The following is a 24404-nucleotide window of genomic DNA, read 5'->3' as shown; positions in this document are numbered from 1 at the left end:
TCAACAACATTGAAAGCAGGCTTCATCAACCTTGGCCCTCCAGATGTTTTGAGACTACAACTCCCATCATCCCTGACCACTGGTCCTGCTAGGTAGGGATCATGGGAGTTGTAGGCCAAAAACATCTGGAGGGCCGAGGTTGAAGAAGCCTGATTTAGAGGACCAAAAGCACCACATCCTTCTTGCTTAGCTCCATTCCAGCATGTTGGATAGCCAGCATAATAGAGGCCCCCATTATTTACACTATCTCCTACTCTGTTGCTTTGGTTTGGGTGGCAGGCAGCAGAGGAAGATATTGAAAAAAAGCAAGCAATTTTCTGAAAAAGGAAAATAAGAGGAAGAATGAGTTGGAAAATTTCATACTTTTTTTTTAAAAAAAGAAACCCTCAAAGCAACAAAATTAAGGGGAAATGATCAGCAATATTCATTTATATATGCAAATTCTATGCACTGTGGTAAAGGCATTTTGAAAATTGTAATAGATTCACCCTTCCCCTACCCTTGAGAGGCAAAGAACAACCACTATCTTAATCTCGCAGCAAAGGGCATGGAGATTTAGTGATTTCCCTAATGCGTGCCAATGTTAGCCAAAGAGTCAGGAAAACAATGTGGGTTTTGTTATCTCTGTTCACAGCCAACCCTTCCTTTCACATTAAAAAACAACAACCCAATAGAGGTCAAAAAGGAGAGGGAATCAGAGAGGCAGCTGGTGCCAATGTGAGTAGGCTGCCAAAGCCTAAATCAACTTCTCAAATAATCAAAAAACCCTTTAGACCCAAATGCATGCATGCTGTTGTTTTTGGTTCTTTAAAACTGGCAGAAATTCTAACAGAGAAGGGCAGAAACTATTAGACGCAGCTACTCCTCCCAGCCAGGGACAAAGGCAATGTTGCGGCCCCGTGATCAAGAGAGGGCAATGCTTAATCAGCTGTGAGTTGGCTCACCTGCATTAATGGTTGCCTATTACTGAGACATCAAAGAGGGTGGTTAGGGTGACTTTCAGGACAAACTGAAGAAAAATAGGCAATGCAAGTTTGATCTGAACAACCCTTTTGACTGCTACTGCTACACAATGAGACATCAACACCAGATCTAACACAGCTTCAGTAATGTGTGACCCTGAAATTCTGGATCCCCTCCAAACAGATGCCAAAGTTTTGTGCCATTTTGTGCCATGAACCCCATGTTTTGTGCTGCCCCCCAAGTTACTGACGCAGCAAACCGGGATCACAAGTTAATGCCCCAAAGTCCAATCTTGTTTGATAAGACTCCAGACTGTTGCCAAAGTTTTGTGTTAGTTTTGTGCCACAAACCTCACGTTTTGTGTCACCCCCCAACTAAGTAATCGACAAACGGAGCCATAGGTGTAGCCCCAAACCCAACATTGCCCAATTGGCTCCAAACTGGTGCCAGGGTTTTGTGCTAGTTTTATCCCTGTTTGGTTTTTATTGAATCAAAGGCGATCCAACACATTTTAGTGCTATGATGATAATAATAATAATAATAATAATAATAATAATAATAATATCCAGAGGGCAATGGCACTGTCTCCCCAGTGGTAATAAAAATACAACAATCAACTAAGTAATTGTAATTTTCTACATTTAGGGGGGAAACTTTCAACATGTGGAATGGTAGGCCTCATTTTATGTGAGGTAATTGACATTAGGCAGAATATCTAGCATTTTTGTTACAAGGCCATGAAATAAATACAAAAAAGTTCTGGACTCAGGAGCGCTTCATTTTATGTACTCAGAAGAACAAGGAACAGGAAAGACACCTGGGCCCAAGTAGGTAACCAGTATTTGCGAACCTGACTTTGGGAGCTAGAGGACTAACAGCCTCTGATTTACACAGCCACATTCCTTATAAGGAGAGAACTGCGCACGGTGCATCATTTGTAGTCATGTGCAAGGTTTCCAGAATGAACAGTGGTGTGAGTGGGGCCCATTAGGACTGATATGGCAGAAGGCAAGGAGCCCAACAGCAGGGGGCACTAGAGGCAAGTACTTCTAGTTTTGTCCCCCTCCTCCCCCACTCTGCTGAGCTCTACAAGGACAACACTGAGACCGATGAGGGGGAAGCTGTCAGGCAGGGCCATCACCCCATGGGCCTGGTTCTAAGTACTGTAGGAAGGAAGACAGTTGTGGGCTGGCTGGAGGCAAACTCAGCTTGGTGGGCCAGTGCCCTATTCACCCCTAATGAACCACCCTCCACTGAAATTGAAAGGGGGAGGAAGTGGGTGGACCAGGACCTTCAAATGGAGGCAGTTGAGTTCAACCCTTTTCTACCCACTGGAAGGAAGAGGGAAGCTCCAGTTAGCACTAATGGGAGTTTGCCTGCCCTGGGCTAAGAGTATCTGAAGGGTATTTTTATATAAATATAGAAAATCTAAATGCCATTTGTGTAGGAAAGGGTTAAAACCCACCAGCTATAGCATGCTGTGGACCTTATCCCACCCTTACCTGATATTTATCATTTTCAAAACAGGCACTCAACTACAGGTGATAGCATTTAGCTTCACATGTAGTTTCTTCCTGATATTCCACTTGAGTTAAGAAATTCATCTGGATATCTCAGAGTAGCCTAGATCATCACAATAGCAGCAGTAGAAACAGAAATAATGATACTATACTAAGCACCTAACACTATAATTCAGTGCTTAAAAACAACCAGCCTTGATAGATGCTCAGACATTATTACTACTATTATTATTTTAAAGGGGGGGGACGACCTCACAGGGTGAACAAAGTAATATTAAATGTACATCTAGTTTACATATAAATCTAGAAATCCATGCTGTTATTCTTAAATAAGTCTTGCAGAAGCCAGATCGATGCTCAGTAATATATTTGTTGGGGGGGGGGGAGAAGTCTTGGGGAAAAGATTATAATCAAGCTCTGCTAAGAAATATTTGGCTGAGCTGCTTTAAACTGCACAGCTCAGATTATTTTTCCATCTGCCCTATGTGAATGCTGAAAAGATACACCATAAATCCCCCTTTTATGTTCTATGGGCCATTTGCCATGGGTGGAGATGGTAACAGCACATTATAAAACCAACAGTGCATATATTTGGAGCTGGAGTCTAATCATTTCTGCTTCCTGTAGGAACACCCTAGAAGGTAGGGAAGGATGCTTAAAATAATTTCCATGACTCAAGAATTCTTTCGAAGATTTATGGCTTCCATCTCAATTTCATGATTACCACTGGTTAATTCATTATATCATGCCCACATCCACTCTCCAACTTCTTGAGATTTGATGTGCCCCCCCCTCATTAGGGATTCTTTGATCTAGGTTAAATAAGTCCAGCAATAATTCAATTCTGGCCTCCTGTTAAACATCTAGGGAGCATTGATAGTTCATTGATGGTTCCATCATGGAGTGTATAGGAGGGAACTGTTTCTTTGGAAAGCCTGGCCACCTTGGTTTACATAGAATCACATAGAATTGTAAAAGGTTCCCATCATAAACATCTCTAAGAATTTCTAGCATTGCCTACTTTCCAATCTGTAAAATGTCCATGTTGGGGAAATCTGTGGAAGATAAGGGTATCCATGGTTACTCATCGTGATGGCTACATTGCCTACAGGCTCAGTTGCAGGGACTCATGAACAGGAGACAGGCACTGCAATGTGTCTCTGTGTCTCTGAATACCAATCACTGAGGAACATGAATAGCGAGAGAGCCGTTGTACCCATGCGCTGCTTGCAAGCTTCACAGAGGCATCTGGCTGGGCACTGTGAGAACAGAATGCTGGATCTGATAGCCCTTTGTTCTGACCCAGCAGGGCTCTTAATGTAAGGTTACCAGATTTTTTTCAAAGAATCCAGGGACACTTTTAAAAAAAAAGAGAGAGAGAAAAAGTTTTTTTTTTTTTTTAAATATATATATAAAGAAGTAATATCTTCTCTTCAGTGGTCTCCTCTGTCACACGGCCTTCCTCTGGGCCCCGGCCTGCTCTCTTGGAGTGCTAGCCGCGTGGAGTAGGCTCGGGTTGGGCCTGGGCTCGGTCATGTGTCCTTGCCCTCCTGGTGCTCTCCTACCTCTCCTCCTCAGCGGCGGCAGTGGCAGTGGTGCGGCAAGGTCAGGGCTCCCCTCTTTTTTGTCCTTCCTCTTTCTCTCTCTTCCTTCTCCTTCTCCTCTCCTCCTTCTCCCTGCGTCGGCTCTGGGGTTTTCCTAGCCCCAGAGTGCCGCTGGGCAGTTGGCCAATGGCCAGGAGCTCTCGCTCCAGGCTCGATTTAGGTCGCAGGGGGAGGGTGTCTGCGGTTCCCCCAGTTGAACTGGTGTCCCCAGTTCCCCTTCAGCAGTGGTGCCAATGGCAGTCTCAGCAGCCCGGAGCCAGCCTGGTAGTGCAGTTGGCTATGGCTGGTTTCAGGAGCTGCTCGCTGCTGTGGCACCAACCATTTTGCTTCGCCTGAAGTCCCTATATGATGTGTCGTGTGCCACTGAACCAGTGACGCAGCATTCATTCCCTACTAATAAATCTACAACACTTGCAATATAAATCCGGGGACATTAAATGAAATCCGGGGACATTCCGGGGATGGATTTTGTCCGGGGACAGATTTGTAAATCCAGGGACCGTCCCCAGGAAGCAGAGACATCTGGTAACCATATCTTAATGGCTCTTTACACTCATGCAGCATTTGGATCTCACAGCTGGGGCTGCTCAGGTCAGACTTGAAGGAGCATAGCATGCTCTCCATGCACTTCAGGACTGCAACGCAAGCCACGAACTGCATACACAGTGAGTGCAAGGTTGGTATGGCATGGTGGAGATTATTTATAGACTGCTTTTTAGCCCAAAGTGACAAATGACACTGCTCCCCTTGTAAATCTCTCCTTGACAGATGCATAGTGCTGCTGCTTTGAATATCACCTCAGGTCCCATTTTCAAGGCCTGCTGCATCAGAGCATCTTCCAAGTGGGCGTCACCCGAGAAGAAATAATCAGAAGTCTGGTCCATCTCCCCCAGGTTCCTCCCACTGGGCCTAAGGTGGGCCTTTGGTCTGATCTGGAAGGATGCTTTGTAGTAGCAGTCAGTGGGACGTGGTGAGGTTTTGCTGCTTACTTGGTTTCCCAGTGCTGGAGTTTCTGCTGGTTACTGAGAGGGAGAGTGGTAGGGAAGGGGGGCACAGTGTGGGGCAGTTTAATTACAGTGGTGCAGCCACGCCATTGTTCCTGGTGTTGCCCCCACACCCCACCAACCTCCCCTCTACCTCCATCCTCTTGGTAACCAGCAGCTATTCAGGTATTGGGAAGACACACCAGCCCAATCCAACCTCACTGCTGACTGCTGACTACTACTGTTCCTATGTAAAATTTAGAGCACAAAATATTCCCCTTACATGCATTTTCAGGAGGCACAATCAGAAGTACTACCTTCCTGCCTGAAAAAGATTTTTCATCAGAATGGAAAAATGAAGTACTTAGACACTCTTTGGGGAAACAAGTGAAAGAACCAAATATCAGCATTCAGATAGATTTTTGCTAGTAATTTCTGCAGTACATCTCAGTGCATTAAAGGACTTGTTAATACTTCTTTATTGTACTTTATTTATTGGTAAGAAAAGTGAGTTGCTGGTACTCAGATCTTGCTGGTAGTGCCGGGAGTGCCAGGACAAAATGGCTGCCATCGGCAGCAAACAAAGAAGAGGGGCCAGCTTTTTTTATTTTCTCCTGACCTCAGGCCCATGGGGTAGCTTTGTTTTGCTTGATTTCCAAGGCCACACCATGTACATTGTGGATGACAGGAGTATGAATCTGGGTTTCTCGCATCCAAGCTGAACGCTACAACACCCCCTACAACGTACGACCCTTAAAATAAAAGTTACAAGTTAATAAATTTCTCTGCCACAGCTGCACTAAGGGGAACGGAGAACCTGAGGGTAATTGGGTTCATGGCCGCGAATAAAGTATTTATAGGTGGCCTGATTTAAAGGCATTCAAAGTCAGTGGAAGTTTCCTGGGCACTGTGACAAGCTGTGAGATTTTATAAAATATATTAAAACGGACGATTCCAAGGCCCGATATTCTTACAAATCTGTTGTGCCTAGGGCACTTTTAACGTATTTGTTTGAGAGCCGATCTGGATCTTGGGCTTCATTTGTAAAGAAGTTTCTAGTCCTCACGTATATGGGGGGCAATTATGGAGAACAGTGGTAGCAAGCAGGGAAATGCAGATGTTTAGGCCCAGGAATGAGAAAGCCAACAAAAGGGACCCCATTGTTATTTTTCTTTACAATGTGCTTCATGGCTCATCAATGCAGCACCTATAGGTGCACATGCAGTCAACAGATACATTCCCTGACACCCATCTTAAACCCCACTTGCACTGCCCCCTCCATGCTGAAGTGGGGTTTAAACGAAGCCTTCTCTTGGAGGGTTTGTGTCTGTCATTTGCAGAAGTGCCCAGGGCCCCAAAAGCTTGGCAACCCTTAATGTGGGCAGTTACACTCTGCTCCTGGTTGATCTAACTCTGACTGACCTGGTCCAGCCTTCTGCAGGGTCTCACCTGGCCAGACCAGAGCAGAGTGTTATAATCTGGAACAGAATTTAAGAAAGGGTCTTTCTAGCCCATGTCCCCACATTAAAAAATCTGTTTGTGAGACCAAGCGTGATATAATTTCCAACGTTGCTGTCATGTTCAGTTGTCACTTTGCTGTCACTTCTAACATCTCACCAGGAAGAAATTTGTCACACTTGTTAGTTATGCAGATTTAGTACCACTTCGAAACAGCTGGCTAGCAAAAGTTTTGTAGCAGGCTAAACGCTTCAAGAACTCAGCCCTCCCCAACCTTGGGTGAAGGTCATTAAAAAAAAAACTGTGCCAAAGATCACTGGGTTCGTGGTGGATAGCTCAATGAAAACATCGACCCAGAATGCAGCAGCTGTGAAAAAGCTGGATTCCATGCTAGGGATCATTAGGAAAGGAATAAGAAATTGACAATATTTGCAATGCCTTTATACAAATCTAAAATGTGACCAGAGAATAATTCTAGTTGCAGAAAAGGGTCATCATAACTCTTAAGAGGCTAGAAAAGGACCCCTAAGAGGAAAGGTTGCTAAGTCTGGGACTTTTAGGGTGGGTGGGTGGAAATACATAAGTGGGGTGGACATCAAAGAAATGCAAAACAAAAAACAAACAAAAAACAAACACCCACCCATGTGTGGAGAAAGTGGAAAGGGAAAAGCTTTGGAATAACCAGCCTCATATTACCAACATGCTTAAGTCTAATTAATGCATGAAGGAGTTAATACCATAAAATAAGCTGTCCTGCCGGACTTAGCTATGTTCACTTCCCTTACCTTGGGAGGAAATGGGTAATCAAACTTATTGTTTCCCCAGTCTACATGAGAAGCTCGATATGTGAAGAGGTTTGAGCTGGTTGCTCCAGCTCAGACTACATGGCTCTCACAAGCCACACTCGAGTTCCTATTCCAATAATTTAGAAACTTTCACCAATGTAACTAAGCCAAGCATTACTGCCTAACTTTTTCTGAATGCCGTATGGAAAAGCACATGAACCTGGCCTTTTGAGGGTTTGCAGGGAAACCATTTTTAACTTACCAAACGTGTGGTCTTTTTATATGCTGTGGAAGAGGAAAACTTTGGAACTCACTTTAAAGAGCCTACTTTAAAGGTCTATCAGCCTATCTTTCCATGTTTCACTTGTGCTGCATATTATTGACTTCAAATCTCTGCTGGGGTTTTCTCTTGGCATCCAGGAATTCTCCTTTATGTACCTATATTTTTCCTTGAACCAACAGAAGTTCCCTCCTACACGCTGCATAGTAAAACTGGAATCTGTTGTCACGATGGCCACCAATTTAAGGGATTAGACAACTTCATGGAGACGAAGGATAATAATGGCTACTAGCCATGATGACTACGGTATATTTGTACAGAATCATAGAACTGCAGAATTGGAAGGGACCACAAGGATCATCTAGTCTAACCCCCTACAATGCTGGAATCTGTTGCCCAACATGGGGCTCAAACCCATCACCCTGAGTCTCATGTTCTAGCAACAGAGCTAGACTAGTTTCTACAAAATATATTCAGCATGCCCCTGAATGCTAGTTGCTGGGGAGTTAAGAGAGTGCTTTGGTCCTCATGTCCTGCTTGTGAGCTTCCCAGAGGTCTCTGTCTGGTCACTGCAAAAAAGGAAGTTGTGGAACTGGACAGGACTTGGGTCTGATTCAGCCAGACTCTTGATAGATAGGCTTTCTGGGGAGTGGGGCTCAAATAGTGAGACTTAACCACGAGGAAGAGCTGTCATCCTTTATTGACTGCATCTAATTATACAAAACCTAAAGAAAGAAGGACTAATTCTCCACCATCTAATCTCAAGGAACCCACTTTGCTTTTATTATCGACGACACTGGAGTCCACACTGTTACTAATCCGAGGAAAAAAGCCCCCACACAAATTGGGTGTGCAAAGTTTCAGCTCTTAACAAAGCATCGGCAACACATATATAATGAGCAAGTGATCCTCTTAGACACTTGCTTTGTACTTTGTGTAATGCTGAATAATTAAAGCGAGGCCTAAATGGCCTTTGCGTATTAATCGAAACTGCGTTAAATCTTGCTGCACGGCTTCTCCGCTTTCTTTGTTGTTTGACTCATTTTCTCCTGCTTACATAATAGCTTCAAATTGGCCCAGAATTTGATGTGTAAAACAACCAGTTTCAAAGCTTGAGCACAGCTCTGTTACATCCATATGCAGCACTTTTTGAAAAAGAAGAAGAGAAAGTCAGATTTGTACCTATTAGTGTCTGCTTGCAAAACACCACATTACCCAACCTGCTCAGGTGTTAACTCCCTTCTGTCTGCATCACTTTCTAATACAGAGCCAGAAGCCTGTATTTTAATGTGATAGTGCCTGTTATCCGGATCCAAGATGGCACAGTTTCTGAATGTGAAAAGGATGATCGGATGGATGGAGTCTGGAACCCTTCCAGTGCAGGAGGCTGTCAGTGAAATCATTACTGGCATGTTTATCTCCAACCAGCCAAAAATCTGTCACCTAGATGACCATAGGATACATCTCCAGCCAACTTCAGACAAATGCTCTCCAATCACTGCTTCAATTTGCCCTTTAAATCATCTTGAAAATAAACAAAACATGCAGCTAAAACACACCTTTTGCCTATGACTAACCTCTCTCATTCCTTTTTAAAATTTTATTTTTTCAAAGAATCATATTTATATGCATATTAGTATCTCATGTCCGTTTATTATGGAATGTGGTTGCTGCTCTGCGAAGCATAAGATTGGGCCACAAATCAGTGATTCTCAAAGTCTTTGAGGGGCTTATGGGTGATTTGTGTGTTGCTCATTGAAAGCAAGCGTTGGGGGGCAAAACCTCTGAAACAACAGCTAGATAAGTTTAACTCCTGTTTCTGCAAATTTATTTATTTGTTAAATTTCAACATAAACACCTATTTTCAACTACTGAGTTCTCAAAACAGTTTGCAACATATAATGATGATGTATTTTTTCCCATAGTATAACAAACAACAAATATGTATTTTGTATGCAGTTTGGTATTTAAAAAACAACAATCCAAAAAACAACAACTGAGCACCACAACGGAAAATTTGGAGAAAATCTAAATCCAATCCACACGTTCATCCATGATATTTTAGTTTGACATTAGATTTTTTACTGATTTTTAAAATCTTTTCTGTATTTTATTCCTTGTACACTGCTTAGAGACACTTGTAGCTAAACAGTATATAAACTGTTTAAAGAAATAAGTGGGTCAGGTCAGTTTTTATCAGAATTTGCAAAGAACAAAGCCCTCAAGCTTCTTGCTAAGAAGTCAACTTAGTACAGAGTATTAACAAACCTCTGATGTATTCAAAGGATTTATGTAGGGGAAATGTTTAATGAACATCATTTGCATATCAAAACCAGTTAAAAAACTAGCAATCCACTAGCAATCCCGTGGAAAGAAAAATGATTTAAAAACAGAGGGTCTACCTTTAGCACATCCGAGTGCTACTTCTGGTGCAGGTAAACTTGGCTGCACTCTTGTATCACTTGGCTGTCATATAAACGTATACCGTATTTTTCCGTCTATAAGATGCCCCTTAGTGTATTTTTGGTTTCTATGGAAGCCGCCCAGAGTGGCTGGGGAAACCCAGCCAGATGGGCGGGGTACAAATAATAAATTATTATTATTATTATTATATAAGACACCCCCTGTTTTTGGGGACTCCGATTTAAGAAATTGGGGGAGATGCCCCCCATGTATAAGATGCCCCCAAATTTTGGACACTATTTTTTAAGGAAAAAAACCTAGTCTTATAGATGGAAAAATACAGTAAGCATCTATAACATTGTCCCAGTGAGGAGCAGCTACAGGTCATGCTGCAAATGGTAAGAAAAGATCTAAAATGGAGGGTTTTCAAACACTATTACAGCAAAACCCTTAATTCAGAAAAAGCAGCTGGACTTCCACAACGATAACTAACAACCTGGCCCTTATCTCCGCGGTGCACCACTTGCAGGACATATAGATCAGAGCTTTAGATTCCACACATGCGCACAAACACCCCACCGGGCATCTTAGTGTAGCTGTGATGCACATAAACCTCTCCCCCCCCCCCCAAGCACTGGTGCACATTTGCGCTGGCAAAGTTCTTCTGCCCAGAATCGGACACTACTTTTGCTCGTTCCTTCACTGCAAGCAGCTCAACGGCAGCCATAGGACAGAGGGCTGTAAATGACTGACTGGTAAATGGCCGCCTCTTGGTTTTCTGACCTAGATTTAGGCACATCGAAGGAAGTGAGGAACATCAGTGCTCCCTGGAGCCACAGATGGCCTGAAAAATAATAAACAATCAAACGGGACCTGCAACAGAATGTTGCAGTGCAGAGTGCTCCTGCTCAATGTCAGCTATGCACTTTTCAGGATACACTACTTAGGAGTAGCCTGTGCATAAGGTGAGGAGAAGCCATTTGCCTCAGGCAGCGGATCCAGCCCTCTACCAACCTCACTGCTGCTTGTGCCACGCCCTTGCTGCTGCCGCTGTGTTGTGAGGGTAAAAAAAGGTAAAGAGGCAAAGGACCCCTGGACGGTTAAGTCCAGTCAAAGGCAGCTATGGGGTTGCGGTGCTCATGTCGCTTTCAGGCTGAGGGAGCTAGCGTTTGTCCTCAGACAGCTTTCTGGGTCATGTGGGCAGCATGACTAAACTGCTTCTGGCGCAACGGGACACCGTGACGGAAACCAGAGCGCACAAAAATGCCGTTTACCTTCCTGCCGCAGTGGGACCTATTCATCTACTTGCACTAGTGTGCTTTCGAACTGCTAAGTTGACAGGAACTGGGACAGAGCAATGGGAGCTCACTCTGTGATGGAGCTGGCGGCAGCACGGGCACGATGGCGGGGACAGGGTGGGGACCCATATCTGTGGAATGTGTGTGTCTGGGTGTCAAAATGCCCTGACACCTTTCATTTTGTCTTATCACCCAATTTCCTATTCCCCCTCTTGCCACCTTCAACTATCAGTCAGCATTCTGTAGCCACTGAGTCCTTATTGGTCTGCTTTAGGAGTTCTTTTCTTAACATTTCTTTTAGGGGTTTCTCCAAGCCTGCTGATGCCTCCCTCTTGTAAGTGGCTGGTGCTGTTATGACTGTAAAAGTGGCGGCACTCCTGCCTGAAGTCCAGAAATAGAGGGGGCGACAAGATTCTCCCCAACCTCTCAGTGAATCAGTGCAGTAAATGGATGACACCATGACTTACGCTCGTGACTGAATACTGGAAGGGGATTTGTTGGCACCTGTAGCCCAATCAGGACTCACAGACACAAGGCTGAGACTCCCTTAGAAAGGTCTGTACCCAAGAGATCAAAATGATGAACTTTTTAAACAGGAACGGAGGCCTTTTGTGGACTATTAATAAAAAATACTCTAGTCAAATGAAATCGCAGGCAGGAGTCAAGATAAAAGCAGTGGAAGAAAAATGATAAAATAACAGTAATAGAGAAACTTTTTGCAATAGGTAAAGATATAATGCGGTAGAAAAGGTTTCAGTCAAAACACCGTGGAGCTGGGGGTGGATAGTCAACTTGTGAAACAACGTAATTATTTGATATGAAGATTATTGTGAAAATGTTTGAAAAAATTACACACACACACACACACACACACACCCCCACACACCAAAGATAAAAAGGAAAATAGCGTCTATACCTTCCTGTTCACTTGCTGCGAATTCTAAGGGAGATTATCTGCATTTTAGAAACTATGTATATTAATAGCCCATTTCCCCCTCTCAAATCTAGAGCTCCCTCTTCATTTTATCTCCAAATAAATTGTTTTCACAGCTACCTTTCAGACAGAAATCTGCAGAGCCAGAAGCAACAGTGTGCTGATGCTAGGGAAGAGCTTATTGCGATGCACAGTGAAGATGGGATGCATAATGGGCCTCCGTTTTATTTCTGCAGGTTCGAAAAGTGCCTGTCAAAATCAAGGCAGGAATATTAAGAAGAGAGTCTGTGTTATTTTTTGCTATTTGCTTGCAACAATCATTACGCTGGTAGGCAGGTGGATAATGAATGCTGAAGAGGCCTGCCAGGGTCTCTGCACCTTTGCCCCAATCCGGCAAGGAAATGTCAAAAGTGCGAAGCAGTGTTCTGCACGCGCAATTGCTTAGAGATGCATACCTGCAGCTGATGACAAATGAGCATTTGTTCAGAGGTGACAGTGGTTTGAGAGGGGCCTCTGTGGCCCACGGCCAACTCAGCTTGCTCTCCTGGAAGGCAGGTGTGGTGTCTAGAGTATTGGACTAAGACCTGGAGGACCAGGGCTCCAATACAACTAACTGGTGCTCCAGATATATATTGTGTTCGTGGGTGCAATCTTGAGACACACCAAAAAACTTGCCATGTGTAAACTATGCCTGCATATGTAGTGGTTAGGGTGTTGGAGTCTAAGGTTACCAGATGTCCCCGTTTCCCAGGGAAAGTCCCCGGATTTACAAATCAGTCCCCACACAAAATCTACTGAAGTTGAAAAGTGTCCCCGGATTCACTGAAAAAAATCTGGTAACCTTATGTTGGACTAGGACTCAGGGTAAAGGTAAAGGTACCCCTGCCCGTACGGGCCAGTCGTGACCGACTCTAGGGTTGCGCGCTCATCTCGCTTAAGAGGCCGGGAGCCGACGCCGTCTGAAGACACTTCCGGGTCATGTGGCCAGCGTGACAAAGCTGCAACTGGCAAGCCAGCACCAGCGCCGCACACGGAAACGCCGTTTACCTTCCCGCTATAAAGCGGTACCTATTTATCTACTTGCACTTAGGGGTGCTTTCGAACTGCTAGGTGGGCAGGAGCTGGGACCGAACGACGGGAGCTCACCCCGCCGCGGGGATTCGAACCACCGACCTTACGATCAGCAAGTCCTAGGCACTGAGGTTTTACCCACAACGCCACCCGCGTCCCACTAGGACTCAGGGTACCAGGGTTCAAATCCAAATTCAGCCATGAAGCTTGCTTGGTGCCATTGACCCAGTCACTGTTTCTCAGGCTAACCTAAGCACAGGATTTGTGTTAGGACAAAATGGAGAGAGGGGGGGGGGGAGAACCAAGTAAACCACTTTGAGTTCCTTTAAGGAAAAGTGGAATAGAAATGTAATGTAATGTAATAAAACATTTGTTCATAGGTTTTGTAGGTCTACCTAGTGCTCCAAAATCAGTTTGACCCAAGAAGACAGTGCGGCAAAATATTAGAGCATGTGCAGTGACACATTTTCCACCCTAAGAAGCAATCCCTCCTAGAGTTAATATACTAGCTTTATCTATCTCCAATCCCCATGCAGATCTGCAGCAGGATGCTCATTAAATGAGCTGGAAATGTTTTTGATATGGATAGAGATGCTCTTCCTTGTCCAAAGCATTAGCTGCTTTGCTACACTAGAGCTAGATCGAAGCTCCCATGCCTTCTTCTGTGTCATGGACTGGCTTGGATGCAGGTGGGGGGGGCACCAGCTAGGGAATCCCCAAGAGAACCCCCAAGGGATGAAGGCTCAGAGCCAGGGGACTGGTGGTGGGAGGAAAGAGGGAGAAGAGGGAGCAGGTGGGGAGGTGGGGCTGATGGTAGTTATGAATGCTCAGTTACTGGACAGCCACAGGTTCCTCATCCCTAAACTGAACTAAGTGCCTGACCAGGGATAGAAATATCTGTCAATAATGGTTTGCCTCCATTTTTGCACTTGTGAGCTTGCCTCATTTTAAACTCAGTGTGTGTGTTTGTGTGTGTGTGCGAGTGAAATATTCGTGAAAATTCATCAGCATGTTTCTGTGCAATTTAGCTTAATACATGCATTTTTGAAAGCAATTTTCTTTGAAGACAATGCATTTTGTATGTTATATTTTTTCACCCCTTTAAGCAATTTTATGCACATTTTGCCCCATAATATGCATTTCTGTATATATACTGTAGAATTCTTTTTCTTGCCAGCCTTCATCCAGCAAACCTGCAAGGAGGTACTTGCAAACTAAACTTATCAAAACGCAAGTCACTTGATTGTCACCGAGGGTCAGGGCACCAGCATTTGCTGAATCAGAAAATGAATCATACTGTTTAAGAAAGGACTCATAAAGAGCAAGGGAGTTTTCGTTTAGAAAATGATGGCTTGATGAACGATCTTTCAAAATGTAAACACTCAGAGACTTCCAGTGACACGTTTGACAGGTTTAAGCCAAAAGAAAGTCGCTAATTTATTGCTGCAGAATGTTGTGACAGCACAAGTAGCTTTAGAAAAGGACAGAGAAATCCATGGATGAGTAAGATCTGTCTACTACTACTAGATAATTGTATGGGGAAACTGCATATTCCTGCATTGCAGGGGTTTGGACTAGATGACCCCCAGCGCCCCTTCCAACTCCACAATTCTATGATTCTATGTAGAAGAAGGATTTCGGCACAACAATGCCGGGTGTTCCCTATAAAATCCTTGACAAATTTTCTATATTGTTACACTACGGAAAGCAAAACCTACTACAGATCCTAATGGGGAATTTAAAGCCTTCCAGCTTGCAGCACAACTGTTTGCAGAAAGTGCTTAAACAGCCATGAAAGATGGTAACTGAGCCACAGAAAAGATGCCTCAACTGCACACTGACCTATATTCTGCGGCTTTATGGCACAGTCTTTTGCTCCCCCCATTACATCACAAGCAATATACGACTCACAGTTATATGGGAAGACTGCGTTGAGTCATGGAATATTATTATTCTGAAATGACAAAAGACACTGCCAGAGAGGGAGAGAGAGGCTCCACTCCCCACAGTGGCGTAGCGTGGGTTGTCAGCACCCGGGGCAAGGCAAGTAATTTGCGCCCCCTAACCCGTGGATTTGCGCCCCCTAACCCGTGGATTTGCGCCCCCTAACCTGTGGATTTGCCCTAACCCCAGATGTTGCGCCCGGTGCGGCCGGCCCCCCCTGCACCCCCCACGCTACGCCACTGACTCCCCATTTTGCCAGGCAACCTAACCTCATATGAAGCTGAGAAGGAATAGCTTGCTCAGAACCACCTAGTGAGCTCAAGGTGTGAAATTAGACTTGTTGCGTCATGCTGGAGCAAGGACCAGGACCCAGCGATCCCACTGCCATTTCTGTGTACCACTGTATTGAGCACTACACAATACAGTGGTACCTCGGGTTACAGACGCTTCAGGTTACAGACTCCACTAACCCAGAAATATTACCTCGGGTTAAGAACTTTGCTTCAGGATGAGAACAGAAATCGTGCTCCGGCAGCGGGAGGCCCCATTAGCTAAATAACAGTTTCAGGTTAAGAACGGACCTCCAGAATGAATTAAGTACTTAACCTGAGGTACCACTGTATATTGTTGCAACAATTACAGCAAAAAGCCAAAATACATCGCAAGAATCCATGGATTTCTCACAGGTGAGGGGCCAAGGAAAGCAACACAAGCCTTTTCCCTTTTATGGCATTTGGGTTTTCACCCTTGGGGCCAATAGACTTTTCAAGGCCAGAACAAGGAGTATGGTGGAGTCTCCTTCTTTGGAGGTCTTTAAGCAGAGGCTTGACAGCCATATGTCAGGAGTGCTCTGATGGTGTTTCCTGCTTGGCAGGGGGTTGGACTCGATGGCCCTTGTGGTCTATTCCAACTCTATGATCCTATGATCACATTAATTTTCTGCCCTTCTCTTGCTGCACCCAATCTGTACCAGAGAACAAAACTCGGCTATTACTTCCAATCTCTGTAGCAGCCCAATTAAGTGGAAGTATTAGGCTGGATTGACTTAATCCCAGCGATTCCTAATGGATTAAACAATCTTAAATCTAAGGACTTCAGTTGAAGTATTTTGTGGACTGGAGATTTAGGTTTGGCAGATCACACAAGAGAAGAAGCAAACAACACATTTCAGATTCAGATCAGGCCAGAAGCAATATCCCAGGGCTGTGATTTATTTATTTAATTTAATGAATTCCACACATCTCCTCTGAAGCCAGATTATATTTTAGCTACACAGAGATAATCTGCCAAATGTTATTCATGCCTTCATCGTAGTCAGACTAGATTACTGAAATATATGAGACCACCTTCAGTAGTACAAGTAGCCTGGACACAACATGGATAGTGGCATAAAATTGGGAACGCCAATGGCTGTCTCATTTCAAAATGCCGGAATGCCAGTCATTAGCTTTGCTTGAGCAAACACAGGCAGTAATTTCACATATTACATGAGGGTTCCGTTGCAAGACTTATGTGCATACATAAAAATCACTTATAGTCAGACGCTTGGAGCTGCCCATGGCTAGTGGGTGAGGGCAGGGAGAGAGACTCCCTAGCACGCCCAGAACCTTAGCACCAAGTGGGCGTCCCTCAGAGTTTATTATTATTATTATCCATTAAATTTATATCCCACCTTTGCTCCCCGAAGCTCCTGGATTGGCAAAAAGATACACAATTTGAAAACAAAAACAAAGCAAAAACGTTCCAAAACAGTTAAAACATTCCAAAAACAATTGCAATTAAAACCATCTAAAAGCAGTTACTGTTGAAAACATTCTTCCATCCAATGATCTGGGGGCTGCCAGGAACAGATAACAAATGCCTGGCTATGATAGAATTGTGAAATATAAATCTACTAAAAATAAAAAAATAGTAATGCCTTAAGAGAGAATATTATGAAAATGATATACAGGTGGTACATGACACCAGTCAAGCTTGCAAAAATCTATCATTTGCCCGATAACAAATGTTGGAAATGTAAAGAAACTGAAGTAGGACGTGCCCAAGGATTAAGGCTTTCTGGGAGATGATCTATAATGAAATAAAAAAGGTATTTAAATATACCTTTCTGAAGAAACCAGAGGCCTTTCTCCTGGGCATGGTTGGCCAATTGGTGCCAAAGAAGGATAGAACTTTATGTATGCTACAACAGCAGCAAGAATACTTATTGCAAAGTATTGGAAGACACAAGATCTACCCACCCTGGAAGAATGGCAGATGAAGGTGATGGACTATATGGAACTGGCGGAAATGACCGGCAGAATCCGAGACCAGGGAGAAGAGTCAGTGGAAGAAGATTGGAAGAAATTTAAAGACTATTTACAGAAATACTGCAAAATTAATGAATGTTAGAATGATGTCGGAATGAAGTTAAGTGGTTTTTAGCAGCAATGTTATAAAGGAATATGTAAAAATGGATTGTTAACAGGTGATAATCTAAAGCTATAATATATCAAGATAAAGGATTAAGATAAAAACAAAGAGGGAAAGGATTTGCTGAATTAACTAATTGAACTAGAATACAAAAAAGGGAGGTGTGAGGAGGTCAGGGAAACAAGCAAATGAAAAATAAGATAAGGAAAGATTGATTTGTTTTTAACTGTTTTTATTTTTCTGTATTTTGTATTTTTTTCTTATTTTTGTAACATTTTGAAACTTTAATAAATATCTTTTAAAAAAATTAAAAATAAATAAATAAATACAATAATGGACACCTGTCCAAAGCTTTCGCCTCTTTCCTTCCCTGCTCCGATCACAGTGAAGGCAGATGGGTAACATTTTAGGACAGCCTGCCTCTTGAATCGCATCCTGTTGGTATCATCCTATCTGCTGGACCACTACCTTCCTTTTCCCAGGGCAGAATAATTAGATGCAATGTGCATGAGTCAGACGGTGAAGAAAGGCTACTGATCAAAATCTTTCACTTGGAACTGCTATCGGCTTACCTGATCCAAGAGTAGCAAAATCAGCACCATTTTTTCCTGGCAGACCAGCTGTCTGACCTTGTTATCTTTGAAAATTTGCTAGCTCTTCCCACCTCCTGGAGTAGATAAGGTAAAAGCAGTGTGTTGACTCGCCAAGAATGCAGTTCTTGACTTGTCAAGGATGGTTGCTTCTCTAGTCCAACACGCTAGCTCAGGGTTGGCTAACTCCCCACACACATTTCAAGGGCTATGTGGCCCTGTTACAACCTCGCTGAGGACTACACATATACATGCACAAAAATACGTATACACACCAGAGCACACTCTCACACACATCATAGTAGGGTTGCCAGGTTAGGAGCATCCCAGAATATTTCAGCTCCCAAACCTGAGACCTAGGGGCAGTACCTGGTGATGTCACAGGGGTGAATCTTGGAGATGGAGGTTAATTGGGAGAGGGCAATGGAGAAGATCTGACCCCCTCCCCTCTCCCAGAGAGCCTATGCTATAATTTGCACTGCCTGGATGAAACTTGCAAGCAGCAGCAGCAGCAGCAACAGATAATAATAATAATAATAATAATAATAATAATAATAATGGTACTCTTGACCACCTGGAGATTCAAGCTCTCTACCTGGAAGTCTGGCAACCCTACATCACACCCACAGACAGGCACAGATTTCTCACTTTGCTGACTGATCCATGCAGCTCAGCAGAGGAAGAGGGCGAATATTTTTTCTCCCCGTCATGGCACTGGCCTGCACAGAGATGTTGAAAGTTCTCCACCCAGCCCAGCATTGCATCATTGAGAAAGGCTAAGGGAAGTCTCTCATCTCCTTCATCAAGCACTCTGATCACTGCCAGCACTTGGGAAATTCTGGAGCACACTGAAAAACTCAATAAACAGAAAGAAGTGCTCCACTCTGCTAAGATGTTTCTCAAGCACAGGTAATGCCTTAGCACTTCTTCCTATTTCTGGAACTCTTGGCAAAGAAGAGGAGAGGCGTTTCACTGTAGTCTTTCTGTACCACCACCAATGAAGCCCCTTCAAGCAGAGGCTGCACAAAATCTGTTGAGGATGCTCTAGCAGTTTAGCTCTTGACTATCTGCACTGAGGAGGAGGTTGGATTAGGTGGCCCTCCTCCACCCTCCAACTATACAGAATGAAATCTGGGCAGAATCGAGGCAAATTGTAAGAGAAGAAGAAGAAGAGTTTGGATTTGATATCCTGCCTTTCACTCCCTTTAAGGAGTCTCAAAGCTGCTAACATTCTCCTTTCCCTTCCTCCCCCACAACAAACACTCTGTGAGGTGAGTGGGGCTGAGAGACTTCAAAGAAGTGTGACTAGCCCAAGGTCACCCAGCAGCTGCATGTGGAGGAGCGGAGACATGAACCCAGTTCCCCAGATTACGAGACTACCGCTCTTAACCACTACACCACACAAACCAGAAGCAGTTTCATTTTGCAGTGAAATGAAGAAATAGTTGGTGCTCATATTCTGGGCACCAACACCTCTCTGGAAATACTGAAGAGGCATTATTTCCCCTTTTCTCTGAAATAAAAGTAAAATGCTAGTGGAAGATGGTTAGAGAAGGCAATCACTGGATACTCTTCTGTAGTAACCCCAAAGCACTCTCTAGTTGATTCAGCATCTGGAAGCTGATCGGGATGCCCATGTTTTTAATGCACCGGCTGACAGGTTTCTTTTCGTGTTGCAATTTTGACTGCAGAAGATACTCTTGAGGGGGCATTCATTGGTAGAGACCTGACCATCTGAAACGGTGGCCCACTGTTCACAGACTTGAACCCTTTCCTCCAGGCTGCCATTAAGACATAAGGGTGGTCCCAAGTTACCATCCAGAGATCACAAGAGAAAATGAATGAACACACACTGATTATTTCTTTAATTTCAGTTGATCCAAGGCATTTTGGGATAAGAAATAAAAAGATTTAAAAATGCAAATGGCTCTTCTTCTAGTGGTAACCTCTCCCACCCCACCAAAAAACAAAACCAAAAAGACCCCAACCTCCCACACACTGGAAATTTGATGGCAATGAAAGCTGCCAACTGAAGCAGTCTAATGGTAAGGCCAGTTCTGACCATTGCCATTAGATTCATTTGTGGGTTTTAAAACAATTTATGGTCAAGCAGCACATCTCTCACACAATATTTAAATGGAAGCTGCACACCAATAGCCTCTCATATTTTTTTTTCTACACAATTTGTGAGCAGAGAAATTTGGGAGAACTGTTTCTCTGAATTCCTCCAGGTAGAGGAGGAATTCTCCAAGACTTGCTCAGGAATGGTGCTCATCGTGAGCCGGGGCAGTAGCACAGCTTCTTCCCCTTTCTGGGTTTACATATATATATATATTCATTGCTGCAGCTGCTTTAAAAAATGGCAGTGACAGCAGTTAAATGGGCAGCCTGGCACACAATTTGTATCCTCCCGAATCTCCTGGACCTAACAAAATTCCAGAGCAGCGTGTATGTGTATGGGGTGGTTGTGTTCTGTGTGCGGATTATGGCAAAGAATGGCAGAGAATGTCCTTTGGGGGAGGGCGTGAAGAAAAAAAGACTCTCAGATATTTACTCGGGAAAAATGTTTTTTAAGAATTCACCGCTCAGGTCAAGTTCAGATACCCTTTTAAAAGCACACCTATAAAAATTGTTTTGTTTTGAACAAGGTCTGTGAGTTTTCTATTACTTTCTCTAGGGAGGAAGTGGAGGGAGAAGCTGATAGGAATTGAGACTGACCACATCCCCATTTCCAATCTCCTTTCCCATCAGTTTTCAAACAACAGTGGCGGCAGCAATGTTCTCTTGTGGGAAATAAACACCGTTCAGCATTTCTCATAGCATAATCCCTCTGATGCTGTGGGTCTAGATGCAAGTTTCATGAGCTGAACACATTCAGTCAGTCGCAAAGCAAAGACCATTTCAGAACTGAAGATACAAAGTGGGAAATAATCAACCTTCCAAGGTCTTAGAAAGATTCCACATTATTGACTGCACTGCATGGGCGAATGACAGCAGAAAGATGTACCAAATGCTGTGCTCAAATACAAAGGCTCAAATCCAAGTCGTCCTCTGCCTTTGTTAAAGGAAACATAGGTAAAGGTAAAGGGACCCCTGACCATTAGGTCCAGTCGTGACCGACTCTGGGGTTGCGGCACTCATCTCGCTTTACTGGCCGAGGGAGCCGGCGTACAGCTTCCGGGTCATGTGGCCAGCATGACTAAGCCGCTTCTGGCGAACCAGAGCAGCGCACGGAAACACCGTTTACCTTCCCACCGGAGTGGTACCTATTTATCTACTTGCACTTTGAGGTGCTTTCGAACTGCTAGGTTGGCAGGAGCAGGGACCGAGCAACGGGAGCTCACTCCGTCACGGGGATTCGAACCGCCGACCTTCTGATTGGCAAGACCTAGGCTCTGTGGTTTAGAATACAGCGCCACCCGTGTCCCTTAAGGAAACATAACCTGTGCCTAACCAGCACTTCTTTTACCAGGCAAGAATCACGCATTATATCAGGCATCCCAAAACTCGGCCCTCCAGATGTTTTGGGACTACTATTCCCATCATCCCTGACCACTGGTCCTGTTAGCTAGGGATGATGGGAGCTGTAGTCCCACAACATCTGGAGGCCCAATTTTGGGGATGCCTGTGTTATATCAAGGGATTTTGTGGGGCGGGGTGGGGAACCAGCTGTTACCTATGGAAGGAAACCTTTCTTTCTCACTAGAGACCTGCTCTTAAAACCTCCAGGAGCCACTGATATAAATGGCCATGCTGTAAATGTAAGACCTTAAAAGGATCCAAACATTAAAAGGGGGATTCATGTTGTAAGCATGCTGCTGTCATATAAGGTTGTCATTCAGACATTAGCAACAGTGACAGCATTCTCATATCAGCTGCATTGTTCCTGCTCTTTTTGAAGGCTGGCCTTTCCAGACTCCTCACGTCCTCTCCTCTGTATTCCTTTCATTTTCCCCATCTTTACTGTTTATTTATGGTTGCTGATATTCTGGATTATAATATTAATCATTTAAAGTTTACTCATAATTTGACGCTTAGCTATCAACCTGTATGAACCTGGGAGTGCATATTAAATGGATGGGCAGATTTCAGACTTGATGGGTCTGGTTTTATTCTTTATTCCCTTTTTTATTTTTTCCTAGTATTGCACGTTCCACTAACCAGAGACGGTTGCAAAAGACATACAGTAAAGTTAAAATTAAAGAACAGGGTTTTTCTCAGCACATTCTGAGCCTAGGAAATTGCTTTCATTTCCAGAACTGAAGTGAACTGAACTCGCTGTCCTTTCGCACAAAACTCAGCATCCTTAGCAGACTCATTTAATTCTCATTTTGTTATTGCCTGTTCCAACACAAGATCACTTACCCTACTTTAAAAGATATCTTGCAAGGGGAAGAGCTACACTGAGGCCATCCTCAAGCTGCTGAAGAAACTCCCATTTGCTGCCCTTGCCCTATAAAATAACTGATATGGCATGGGATATTTTTGATATTAAAATGTTTGTGTGGAATACCCTTGATGGAAAATCACCCAGTTACAGCTCTCAAGCAGTGTCCTTCAGGTTAGCACTCTTAGAAGCCTGCACAATAAGCATTCAGAAATCCCACTCCTTTTATTTTGTCACAGGTGGTACATTACATGCCGTATGGGCTAAATGCTAGGCATACAGACAATCGCATGCGGAAAGGAAAATTCATATTCCGCACTGAACTCAAGGAACTCAAGAGTCTTTCTTTCTGGTAACCTCAAGAAGCACAGTACTTTCAAAGAACCCCAAGGAGGATAACATGCCAATGTGCAAAAATAATATTTCAAAATATAAATGAATTTCCAAATGGTTTCCTATCATAAAAATATTTGTGATGTGAATATATATATATATATATATATATATATATACACACACACACACATATATATATTGCGCACAGTAGTAATTCCAGAATGGCCAAACACTAGGCAAAAGATAATAATCAGCCAAAGGCCTTTTCTTTTAGACAATGGTCTTGTCTTTATCTGTTGCCCAGATCCATATGGTGATGATACCTGACACACTTACAGACAAGGTGGTTTTGTACAATGCTTGCTTGGGAGGCAGGGAGTTATAGCACTTCTTCCAGCTAGAGATTCCAGGGCAATTTCAGCTTCCTTCTTTCCATTATTAAGCTCCTCCAGAGGAAAGATCAATTCACGCATCACCACCAGCAGCAGAAAACTTAGCGGCAAGCGACTTCAGAGTACCAGCACTAGGGCCATGTGGGCTGCATTGGACTCACCAAGCTGGCATAATCCATAATGAGTTTTAGGTACTAATTTAAGACTTGATTATTTTAGCGAGCTTTCTTATGCAAATGATTCAGTGTTCTTATAACCTTCTTGTCAGGTGGCCCGTTTTGCACACCTGTTTCTTTTGATGCATTTTGCTTTGATTTGGTTTTAATCGAATTTTTGTACACTGCATGGATATATTTTTATATGAGCTGGTGGTATAGAAATGAATAAAATAATAACCAGGACTTACTCCTGAATAAGTTGGTCCCTATTTTTGCTTTTGGGGTTGTTGTCATTCTTCAGGGTTCAGTCTTTTCCCTGGGGAAGCGAGAGGGTAGATGCATTTTTTCTCTATTGTACACATGTGTTAATGCAAACACATACCAAGGGTGATTTCTAGCTGACTTATACGCAGAGCAGACTGGAATCAATTGACTTCAGTTACTAAACTCAACTAGTTTCAGTGGGTCTACTCTGGGTAGGACAAACTCTGGATACCAAAGCCACAGTACAGTGCACAGCCAGTCATTCTACTCAGGTATGCAACTGAAGTACAATTAATCTACTTTCCCCAGCATACCTTTAACTAAAACAATCACTACCACCCCATGGCTTACAGGACAGGCTATTGCACCACAAATGGTTACAATATACAGGAGACAGGAATGAGCATCCAATGAGCATGTCAGAGTCAATACATTAGAGAGAGAGAGAGGCTTGCGCAGTGATCCTTAGTATGAGACCAGAAGTGATAGCAAGCACATCCCATTTATGAATTACTAGAGGCAATGTTAGGCTTAGGATCATGCTGCAAGCCATCCAAAGAACAAAAGCAACTAATAATTCTCTGATCTCGATTATTAATGAGTAAAGAACCAATCTCCTTCT

At 43.6% G+C, this 24404-nt stretch overlaps 1 protein-coding gene across 6 annotated transcripts in view; it reads right to left on the bottom strand.

Moving 5' to 3' along the window:
* Nucleotides 1-24404, bottom strand: part of DPP6 (dipeptidyl peptidase like 6) — a 510968-nt gene that overhangs the window by 159886 nt on the left and 326678 nt on the right. The gene's annotated exons all lie outside the window — the stretch shown is intronic.

The sequence above is a fragment of the Podarcis muralis genome, chromosome 12 (assembly GCF_964188315.1).
Source record: "Podarcis muralis chromosome 12, rPodMur119.hap1.1, whole genome shotgun sequence".
Classification (NCBI taxonomy): Eukaryota; Metazoa; Chordata; class Lepidosauria; order Squamata; family Lacertidae; genus Podarcis; species Podarcis muralis.
This window is presented reverse-complemented; position numbering and strand designations above follow the sequence as displayed.